Below are 12,561 nucleotides of genomic sequence, written 5' to 3'. Positions count from 1 at the left end.
TCAGTGTTGATTCAGTTTAGTTCAGTTTATTGTAGATTTTGCAGAGTTCATCAATTATTAAACAAATTCGCTTTACTTATTAAGCAGCTCTACTGAAGACAATTGTCATTATCCAGCTCAATTTAGTTCAAGTTTTGTTCTCATCCAATAGTGTCAGTGTTGTCAAATAGATGATATTAATGAATATTAATATACTAAATGATAACAGAATTCTAATTTTTGGGTCAACTGTCCCTTTAACTAAAAGAACAACGCAGTAGTCTCAAACCAATCCCATGAATGCACATTTTGGATTACTACCTTATTGGGATATCAAATTCAAATCATGGAGTTCTATACCACCGAGTTCAGTTGATGCTTTAAGTGGTTTGTTAGATTAGAGAGACATCCAAAATATGTAGCGGGGGGCTTTGGACAGGTTTGAAAAACACTATTGTCTTCACAGTTGGACTGAACATTTTCAAAATATTGGCTACACTGTTGCCTGGCATCTGTTTTATACCCAATATTTCTGTTTAGCTGACAGCCAGCCTCACCTGCTTGATCTAAATCCAGATTCATGTGGGGTCACCCAGCAGACAGATCTTTTCCATCTCTGAGACACTCTATTCAATAGTCGACACAGCCCATGTTTGTACTCTAGTCAGCACAGCTCGTGTTTCCACCACTCCTGCCCATCTGGGCCTCGCACAGGCTGCAGCCAACACATAAGATTGACGACAACACATATCCTTCCAGAGAAGCCATTCTCATCTGTTCCCAGGAGATGCATGTGTTTGCATTGCCACAATGAAATCAAATGGCATATTTGATCTAATTTGAATGCCAGTTAGCATGAGATGAAGAATGTGGTGTGATTTGAGCAAACTCTAATTCAAAAATGAACACAATGATAATAATTTATCTCAAATACACAGTGACTTGCGACTATGTTCCCAGCTAACATTTATGTAAATGTTAAGATTAAACATTATTAAAATAATATTTATAGAACATTCATATAAGATAATTTATATTTGATATGCATTCTCATCTTGAAGTCACCATTAAAACAAAATTGACCATTCTTATTATTAATTAAATATTGCAGTATTTATTCTAATTGATTTATCCATGCACATCATTTTTTTTAATAAAAAAAAAAAAAAAAGTATTCATGTACCCTTGTAATCTTTTAATCAAAATAACCCCTCCCTCTTGCAGCGACATCTCTTCTCTTATGACGCGCGAGGGTGGGACAACCTGACGCTCACATGATATCAACCAATAGCAAACAACAACAATCAAACCAAAATCAAGTCCCGCACTACTTCTTTCAAGAAGCCTTTTTTCTCATTCTTCTCATTCTCTTTCGCATTCTTATAATGTTCTAGGACTGTGTTTATGATTTTGTTTTTACTTAATGAACATTCTCATATCGTTAAGAGAATACATTCTGAGAACAACATTCTCAGAACATCTTTATGATGTTTTTTGTACTTGATGAATGTTCTCAATGTTGACAGAAAGTGTTCATAAAACAACATTCCTTCTGTTACTGATATTTGCTGAATTTTAGCTTTCTTGGGATATTAAATAAACTGAAATAATGTTCTATTGTGATAAAAATAAGGTTAGGTGAATATTGTACTATCATAACCTTTTTAAATATCATTCTAATCACAACAAGGAAACTATAACTATAACTATAACTATAACACTATAACTTTTTAGAAACTTTGCAAACCATGGTACCCACAATGTTTTTAGCAGATTTTAGCAAATTCGTTAGCAGGGTTGTTTGTTATGTGAACTGACAAGGTGAATTAAAGGTGGTCATCACTGTCACCACAAGACAACGTCCTATTACTGGGCTGAAAAAGGCTCCATCTTCCATCCACCTTGGACATTCGTGATGTAAAATGCAGGCTGACAAGTCTACAAATCAATTTTACTGAAATCTGTTCTGGTAGTTAACATTTAAGGGTATTTAAAGAATAATAATTTTATAATAATAAGTTCACATGCATATTTTTTCTCACAGCATAGTAAAGTGATCATCCAATGCACACTTCAGAATCTCAGCGGAAGTAGGTAATTATGGAGCTAGAACTGTGTCTTTATTACATGCGAGAAAATAAATGATCTGAGAGAGAGAGAAAAAAAAAAGTTTGAGAGAAAAAGTTATCACACTGATAGCAAAAAAGCATTTCATGAGAGAAAAAAGAATATTTGAGAGAAAAAGTTTTCATACCAATAGCAAAAAATAATAATATTTAAGACTAAAAAAAGTTTTGAGAGAAAGTATTTTCTCATAGAACATAAAAAAATATAAATTTGAAATTTTTAAAATCTCTCTCAAAATACTTTGAAAAAAACTCTCAAATATATATATTTTGCTATCAGTGTGAAAACATTTTCTCTAAAAAAAAAAAGTGTTTCTCTCAAAACGCTTTCCTTTGCTCTCGATACAATTTCTTGCTCTCGTGTCAGGATTTTGCTTTTGCTGTGAAAATTGTGTCATGGGCAGGGCCACGTTCCTATTGGCCAGTCGGGTGAGCATCGTCTTGTCTTGGGAGTCGAAATGAATCATTACACCATTGTTCTAGTTGAGCATTATGCTTAGTTGAGCATATAATACACAATATAATACACATTCATTCATGAATATGAGTGCTATTTTTTAATGTTTAATCTTCAGTGATGCTGAACTTGCTCAGCCAGCTACCCATCGAGTTGTGTGTGTCATCTTACCCATACGCGTAGGAGCCATTATACGACATGTCCCCCCCACGTTTCAAAATCTAAGTTTTGTCCCCCCCACTATTTCCCAATGCAAGATGTTGTTGTGCATTGCCTGCCTATCTCTGCCGATTTCGGAGTCTCCAAATGAATCCATTCTGCAACTTTTAAATACATAATAAAAATTTTAAAAACGAAATTATAGGCTTAAGTGCAGGGTCCGAAAGTTGGTCGTTTTGTCGCTATGGTTACACACACACACACACACACACACCGTTGGCGGTGCGCTCAAAGTCATCTGTCAGTTGTGCAGTTACCCAAAATCTCCTGAATGAATTAAAACCCATCATGTCACTGGATGAAATAAAATCGACTAGCAAAAATACAGGAGGCCGCCTTACAAACGAGTGTGTGGAGGATATTGTCATTTCGCTGTAAGGTTTTTTTATTTTTTAAATAAGAGACGATCTAGGGCTGAAATGTGTTTTTTAAATCAAGTGATCAAAGTGCTCGTTGCCGCTGCACTGTCTTCACTCGGACGCGCGCTTCAATCCGTTGCGGATACTCTCTCTTCATTCTGGTGAAATCACAAAACATAATGCACACAAACGTGTCCCTGCTTGATATACAACCACTGATGAACATAATAGGCCCACCTATTAATGATGTTCTGTATCCGCCACTGACGTAACGTAGGAAAGGAAACGTGGAAGTTAAAATACTGAAATAAATACTGATAACATATTTTGAGCATTTAAGTGCTTTATATATATCTGAATCATTACACCATTGTTCTAGTTGAGCATTATGCTTAGTTGAGCATATAATACACAATATAATACACAATATAATACACAATATAAATTCCCCCGAACCCCCCTAGCATTTACTGTCCCCCCCAGGTAGTGTCCGTGCTCAACTAAGGCAGAGGCGGCATCTATGCCGGTGAACTGAACAATGGTGTAATGATTCAGTTCGACTCCCAAGACAAGACGATGCTCACCCGACTGGCCAATAGGAACGTGGCCCCGCCCATGACACAATTTTCACAGCGAAAGCAAAATCCTGACACAAGAGCAATAAATTGCATCGAGAGCAAAGAAAAGCATTTTGAAAGAAACACTTTTTTTTTTTTTTGAGAAAATGTTTTCACACTGATAACAAAAAATATATATTTGAGAGTTTTTTTTTTCAAAGTATTTTGAGAGAGACTTTTTTTTCTCTCAGAAATATCAGTGCAGTCAGAAATACTACTCTATGTATTGGTGTAGTTACTATATAGGGAAATATTCGATTTAAGACAAAGTGATGCATTCGGATCAGTCACAAATTAATTAATCATTCATTGCAAAACTGGTTAATTGAAAAGAATCAGCTCGTTTGGGCTCGTCTCGGAGCAGGTGATGATTTCTTCAGTTCAAAATAAGGAGGAACGACATGGTTTCATAAAATGTAATGGAGTACAAAGTACTAGGTTATATTATGCTTTTGAATGTAGTGAAATAAAAGTTTCCCAAAATAAAAAATACTCCAATAACGTACAGATACCTGAAAAATAAAAATGAAATGAAACACTTCCTTACCACTGCACAAAAAAAAAAAAAAAAACAAAAAAAAAAAACGGACTTTAGAACGATGGAGCCATACGTGCTAAAATGCTAACTCATTTCTGGGTTTTGTCCTACAGAAATATGTTGTTCCTGCACCATACTATTACATCTGCTAAATCTGGCCTGTGATTTCATCACCCTAGTTAAGGTTGCATAACTAAAAGTGGCTACACTGGTCATTCATTTTTAATGAAGGGGTGCAGGGTCATGTAATTTAACATTTGGCAACATGGGATACTGCAACACAAGTGACAAAAGGGTGACGTATTAAAGTTCAAAAAGTATATGTAAACAGATTCAATAAGTAACAACCTCTGGCTTGAGACCATTAATCATGCAAAAAGGTCAACAGCAGATGGGAGACAACATAAAAAAAAGCAATAAGAGCAGGTTCTCGGCCTCAGACTGCTTGCTTTGAAAGCTACAATCATACCATTGGAGTGAAACACATTTTAGGGTTCTCCAATCTCCAAAATCTCAATGTAACCCCTAAATATGTGACACAAAAGTTGAGTTAAAGAAAACAATGGTACTTCTTAGTTACCCTCTTCATAAGAGGTCAAAGAAAATGTAGCTGCCAAAGTTGCCATGGAGGTGTGGATGCTTCACTGTGGTCAACCATGTGTGAACGGGAATGATGTACTACACTATCATAGGAAAAATAAGGGGCTTAAAAACGGAAGACTTTTTATGCATTTTGGACATTCATTTATACGACAGCAGTGGTTTGGTGGCCTGAAACCGGGTTTCAAAGTGCAAGTTTTTTAAAACGACACCCTTATCTCCGTGTAAACAACAAAAATGTGAATCTGTGAAAACGTTGACATCATGCACATGTGTAGGCTAAAACGTGTTTAGTCTGTAGGCTTTTTTTAAATTAAAGGTTCCTTACAACAGATTTAAGGATGATATGTTTTCGAAGCCTTTGTGTTCAAAGGTTGACATTTTCTTAAAGGAAGTAAAAAAGGGACTTTATATCATAAACAATAAACAAACATTCTAAAAGTAGAATTACAGTGAATGTTTCTGACTAATTGTGAAGATGAAACTTACCCAGAAGACAAAGTAATAATACAGTATTATCAAGATACCAAGAATGAAAATCTGACAAAAAAAATTATAGATTATGTAATGTGCATTCGCCTCGACTCCACCGGAGTAAAAGTGTGTGTGTGTGTGTGTGTAGGCACGTAGTCTTTCTTTACAAAGTGACATCGCCAACTAGCCTACTTGTCTGGCATGCATAATACAGCGTTTTTAGTCGTTTCCTTGGATCCATGTGAACGGGATCATTTTGATAACGTTGTCATCTGTACAAAGAAAAAAACTTTTCAGTTTGGTTGTCGTGTAAACGTAGCCTAATAAGAGTAATTACTCACCTCATTTCAAAATCACCTTGTGTAATAGTTCAGGTTGAGAATGTGGCTCTTTTTTTTTTTTTTTTTTATCCACTGAACCAGAAGTAATATAATTCTCAATACAGATGTCAGTGTACTGTAGATGTGCAGTGTACAAACATAGTGACACACGAGCTTATGGGCTTTTCACACTGTGCTTAACCCAGGGTTATCATCATTCTATACACCACTTTTACCCCGGGTAAAGGAACGTACCTGTAATTTAGAAGCGGGTTAAAGGAGAACTCGGCAACTCTAGCGAACTCTAGTCACTTCTTCGCTGATTTTCCCTTTTGTTGTCGCATGTTTTCCCAAAAAAACGATGCGTTGTTAGTTAAAGCTAGACGCTTAGCAACAGACAACCAAATGCGTAAACAGTGCACATTGTAAACAGTAGGCCTAAATTCAGCATTTCAGAGGAAAAATGTCAAATGGTGACAGAAAACGCATCGCTTTGAGTGAAGAAGAGACCTTTATTACCTTTATTGTCCGAAGTATCCATTCAGTAAACTCGATAGTACGGCAATACGAGGATGCGCAATGCTTTTATGTAAACAGGTCGAGTGATGCGTTCATCTAATCAATGATACTGACCCCGCAAATAAGAACGTTAACCAGGGTTTAGGAATGTATTTTAATCATTTAATGAATACCCAGGATTAATTGTTAACCCAGGGTAAATTATGAGCAGTGTGAAACGTGAAGCAAGATAACCCAGGATTCTGTGTGACATTGATCGGCATATTGAATAAAAAAAATATATATCATTTAAAATAATTTGAAACTGGGTGTTTTGTAGTGGTGCAACGGATCATCATTGATCCGTTCGGATCAATATCTTCGGTTCGGCGCACACGTGATCCGCGGATTGATTTATGAAAAAAAAAAAAAGTTGTGCGCATGTTCAGTCCACACACAGCGTGGTCATGGCGAGCGGAGGAACGGAGGAGCTTGAACGCCCCGCGTCATTTAAATCCCCTGTATGGGAGCATTTTGGCTTCCCTGGAACACGCGTCTATTTCGCTTCAAACGCTATACGCGCGCGGCGCGTATTCGCTTTGGACGCGCGAAAGGATTCAAACTGTTCAAGCATCGAACTAGACGCGAATTTGACGCTCTATTCGCGTATGGTGTGAACGCAACAAAATGAACAGGCTGCGATGTATGCTGGAATGTGTATGTGTGTGTCAGAGAGAGAGAGAGAGAGAGAGAGAGAGAGAGAGAGAGAGAGAGAGAGAGAGAGAGAGAGAGAGAGAGAGAGAGAGAGAGAGAGAGAGAGAGAGAGAGAGAGAGAGAGGGGCACGGGCGCGATCGAACAATCACACACACACACACACACACACACACACACACGCTGTTTAAAAGCAAAAATTATCTCATCTTTTGGACATTCATCATATTGCATTGGTTTTCATTTCTTGTCCTCAAACAGAGTAATCGCTTTATTTTGAAGTTACACATTCTACATTGATTAAAAAAGAAAATCAAATGTGTTTTTAATGGTAGTAGGCTATCATTTTATACAGAAATAAATGATTTATAATTCAGATGAGAATAACGTTAAAGTTAATTAAAAGGAAACAAATATATTGATCTGAAATATAGCAAATTAATTTTAAATTCATTCAGGTAGCCTACAATTACCAAACATATCTCAAGGTCTTTTGAATAAAGGCTGGCAGTCTTTCATTATCAACTGTTGTTGTGGACTATATACTGGAGAAGTATTTGTTCTCCATTTGAGTGAGATGTTTTTATGTGGCTAATTGAGCAAAGTGCTTCCATATATTTATATTATTAGTAGTATTAGTTCAAGAATAAAATAAAAATATCGGATTGATATCGGTATCGGCAAATAGCCAAAGCTGCGGCATCGGTATGGTATCGGAAGTGAAAAAGTGGTATCAGGACATCCGTGGAAACACATCAAGCATGGCCACGCATTTGAAGCGACATCACCCCGGTGTTTCACTGACAGGAGTGAAAACGAAGGCTGCTCAACGTTGCACAATCAGACCGGGCTAAAGCCATCACAAACGCTATCAGTGTTTATAGTCACGCTTCATGGAATGAACCCGTCGCGCACCCACTGTTGATTTTATATATTTTAATTTAATATTTTAAAAGTGTTAATAAACAAAAAGACAAAACTTGTGTTTATTTGTCTTGTCCCTTTTTTTTTTTTTTTTTGCTGATCCGAAAAATGATCCGATCCGTGACTCTGATCCGAGAAACGATCCGAACCGTGAGTTTTTTGATCCGTTGCACCCCTAGTGTTTTGAAATCAACACTCTAGAGAAAATATGTATATTTGGCAAATGTCTCAAACCCTTTCATGGCAACAACTAGCCCCAGTCTCCCCTAAATGTACCTGTTCATTGTAATTGATTTCTGACATAATAACCTTTTTAGCTACTTATGAGCTTTTCTGTAGATCAAACACTGGGGGATTATGAGCTTTTCTGTAGATCAAACAGTCAAACAGTAGAGCATGGCATTAGCAAGGTCAGTTTCCATAACTTAAACAAATACATAAATAAATATTATTATAATAAATAAATACAATTATATAATTATAAATTGAATAATTAAAATAAAATAAAATGAAAATGAAAATTATACCTTCAATGTAATGAAAGTTGCATAAATGGCTTATGTAAGCCATAGTTTCAAAAAAGCTGCCCAGCTCTAATAGACTGTGAGGACATCTTAATTTCAGATTACATTTGCTGACAGTAATGCTAGTTCACACTGTCCCAACATCAAACGGCTATTGAGTTTTGCTGAATCAATGTTAAATGTCTTCTTGTTTGTTGGAGCAGTGAACCAGTCAGCTTATAATGATATATACAAACACTGAATCTGAAATTTACTTGTTACATCTATTTGTAGCACTGGAACAAGCATCATTAAATTTGGCAAGTGAAAGCCAAAAAAGATATTGTGTTCCTATGATAATATTAATTCTTTCTCTCATCTCTAAATATAATTTCCAGCACTTTTAGAAATCTCTGAGCCCTGCTTAATTCTGCATGCCATCTGCTTGCTAATTTCAGAAGCTTTTAAACTTCATCTTCAGTGCTCTTCAGAAGCTTACAGAAGGCCTCTGTAGTTTTATTTTGTTGGATGTATAAGATTAGCCCTCTAGAGCTATAATGACATTCAGAGGAGGCAGGTGGCTCATTCTGGAAAATTATCAATTAATTTACAGCTGACACCGGTCTTTTATTGTGGGGACATTGACTTTACATTTCCACACCCCTAAACATGACCCTAACAAAACAAACTGTAATTGGTTGCTTTACATATCGATCAGACTTCCCTCTTAGGCGGTCATTGGCCAATAAAGCTGCGATGGATTTCAGACCTTCTGCCATCAGTCTGAATGTCTGGTTACGCAAGACTAGGACTTGAGTGGGCCAAAGTCGGAAAAATAACAATTACACATTATCACACATTAACAATAACACATTTTCATTCTTTCAGAGAGGAAGATCGCCTTCTGAAAAAGAAGTGCACTTAATTGAATTATATCTGTAGTGTACTTGAAATCTTATAAATATTGTCACGGTTCATGGATTCATTGACTCGCCCTCGCTATGTGTGTGTGTGTGTGTGTGTGTGTGTGGTATGAATGGGCACGGCTCGTTATCTCCGCTGATGAGCTGATCAGCGTCAGCTGTTTTGAATGAGAGATGTCCTATATATTGTTTGTCACCTCGTCCTGTCTTTGTCAGATGGTTGTGGAGGTTCTCAGGCTCAGCTCACAGTCTTCTCTCCTCGCTCCAGTTCCTGTATTCCTGTTCTGAGATTCGTCTGCCTGTTCTGAGGATCGGACGCGAGTTCCTGTGTTCCTGTTCTGTGATTCATCTGCCTGTTCTGAGGATCGTCTGCGGTTCGTCCGTTTGCTGTCTGCCCACTGAGTACTGCGTTGCCGAGCCTGTTATCTGCTGTTTGCCTGCTATCTGAACCTGCACTACCTCTATACTTTTGTGTTAATAAACACCAGTATTCACTTGCTATTGAATCCTTGACTTTTCCTTCGAGCCATGACAGAACCATCTGACCAGATCATGGATTCAGCGAGTGCAGCCAGCTTTGAGCATATGTATGCCGGTAACCACGCCCGCATGGACCGTCAGGATGAACAGATCGGTGCCTCGGGTCGGGCGATACAGGCTCTGGTAACGCAGGTGTCCGAGCTCACCTCTCAATTACAACATCTGAGAGGTCCCACTGCGCCAGCACCGCCCCCGCCTGTTCCCCCGGAAAATCCCAACATCAACCGACCGGAGCCGCGCATCCCCACCCCCGAGAGGTATTCAGGAGAACCTAATATGTGGCGAACTTTTTTAACCAAATGTTCGATTTACTTCTCTCTTCAACCTGTGACGTTTTCCTCCTCCGAGAGTAAGGTGGCACTAGTTATGACGCTGTTGTCTGGACGCGCGGCTCTGTGGGGAACAGCGGTGTGGCAAAATCAACACGCATGCTGCTCCTCGTTCCAAGCACTCGAGCAAGAGATGAGGCGCGTGTTCGATCGCGCGGTCGCTGGACACGAGGCGGCCCGCCAACTTGCCAATCTCCGACAGAACAACAACTCTGTTTCCGACTATTCCATTCAGTTCCGGACGTTGGCCGCCGAGTGCAAATGGAACGAGGAGGCGCAGTGGGACATGTTCCTGCATGGGTTGGCTGACCGTGTTCGAAAGGAGATTTACACGTTGGATTTACCCAAGACTCTTGATGGACTGGTTGAACTTGCACTGCGAGTCGATGCACGATTACAACAGAGAGAGAATCGACCGTTCCAGACTCCAGTGGTGGATTTCGCTGAGTTTCTGAAGTGTGAACACGGTCAGCCCCTCAAACTATCCTGAACCCATGCAGGTAGGTCGAGCTCGGCTCTCCCGGGAGGAGAGAGAACACCGCCGCTCGAGGGGTCTGTGTCTATACTGTGGGGAGGCTGGCCACTTCGTTTCCACCTGTCCTTTAAAAGGCCAAGCCCGGCGGTAGGACGGAGGATACTGTCGGGCGGGCTTTCCATGACCAGACCCTCGAACGCAACCCTCCTCCCGGTGAGACTCCAGTGGGCAGGCCGCTCCTTCAACGGCCAGGCGCTGGTGGATTCGGGAGCGGAGGGGAATCTGATGGACTTTTCATTGGCTCACAAACTTCACATCCCCATCACACCTCTGGAGCACAGTATCACCATCCACGCACTTAATGGACAGGAACTTCCGGGCATCACTCACACCACTGGACCCATCACACTTATCACTTCGGGTAACCACACTGAGAGGATCTCACTCTACCTCACTCAGTCACCTCACGCTCCAATTGTCCTGGGTCATCCGTGGTTGGTGAAACACGGACCCAGGATAGAGTGGGGTCAGAACTCTGTGTCCAGTTGGAGTAATCAATGTTATGCCTCATGTCTTTCGTCTGCTGTTCCGTCTGTTTCTTGTTCTGTGTTGCAGGAGGAGCCAGTGAATCTGTCTAACGTGCCACCAGAGTATCTCGACCTGAAGTAAGTGTTCAGTAAGTCCCGGGCTGCTTCTCTTCCTCCGCATCGTCCCTATGTCTGTGCTATAGATCTACTGCCAGGTACGTCTCCGCCCAAGGGCAAGTTATATTCGCTTTCTGTTCCAGAAAGGGAGGCTATGGAGAAATATATTTCTGATTCTCTAGCAACTGAATTCATCCGCCCTTCCTCTTCTCCAGCGGGGGCGGGATTCTTTTTTGTGGGAAAGAAGGATGGCTCTCTGCCACCTTGTATTGATTACTGGGGGTTGAACAGCATCACGGTAAAGAATACTTATCCTTTGCCGTTGATGTCTTCAGCCTTCGAGAGGTTGCAGGGAGCATCAATCTTCACAAAATTGGATTTACGTAATGCATATCATTTGGTTCGCATCAGGAAGGGGGATGAATGGAAGACCGTGTTCAACACCCCCAGGGGGCACTTTGAATATTTGGTTATGCCGTTCGGGCTTTCCAACTCCCCAGCGGTTTTCCAGGCACTCGCCAATGATGTGTTGAGAGACATGGTAGACCAGTTCATATATGTTTACCTGGATGACATATTGATTTTTTTTCTTCGTCTCTCCAGGAGCACGTTCAACACGTCAGACGAGTGCTTCAGAGGTTGCTAGAGAATGGGCTTTTTGTCAAGGCGGAGAAATGCGCTTTTCATGCAGTCTGTTCCTTTCCTAGGGTACATCATTTCGTCTGAGGGAGTACGAATGGATCCTGAGAAGGTTAAGGCTGTGGTGGAGTGGCCAAGCCCAGATTCCCGTAAGGCCCTACAGAGGTTTTTGGGGTTCGCCAACTTCTACCGGCGTTTTATTCGCAACTTCAGCCAACTAGCCGCACCTCTGACTGCCTTGACCTCCCCCAGAACGGCGTTCAGGTGGTCAGACACAGCTGAGGCTGTGTTTGCTAAACTGAAAGGCCGCTTCGTTTCAGCCCCCATCCTTATAGCCCCTGATCCATCACGTCAGTTCGTGGTGGAGGTCGATGCGTCAGAGGTGGGGGTAGGAGCAGTGCTATCCCAGAGTTCTCCCACAGACGACAAGATGCATCCCTGCAAGTTTTTGTCCCGTCGTTTATCGTCTGCCGAACGTAACTACGACATTGGTAACAGAGAGTTGTTGGCAGTAAAGTTAGCGTTGGAAGAATGGCGTCATTGGTTAGAAGGGTCGGGGGTACCTTTTATCGTCTGGACCAATCACAAGAACCTGGAATATATCAGAACCACCAAAAGATTGAACTCCAGGGAGGCTCGGTGGGCACTTTTTTTCGGTCGTTTTGATTTTTCTCTCTCGTTCCGC

The sequence above is a fragment of the Rutilus rutilus genome (assembly GCF_951802725.1).
Source record: "Rutilus rutilus genome assembly, chromosome: 7".
In the NCBI taxonomy this organism is placed as follows: Eukaryota; Metazoa; Chordata; class Actinopteri; order Cypriniformes; family Leuciscidae; genus Rutilus; species Rutilus rutilus.
Note: the sequence above shows the minus strand (reverse complement) of the source record.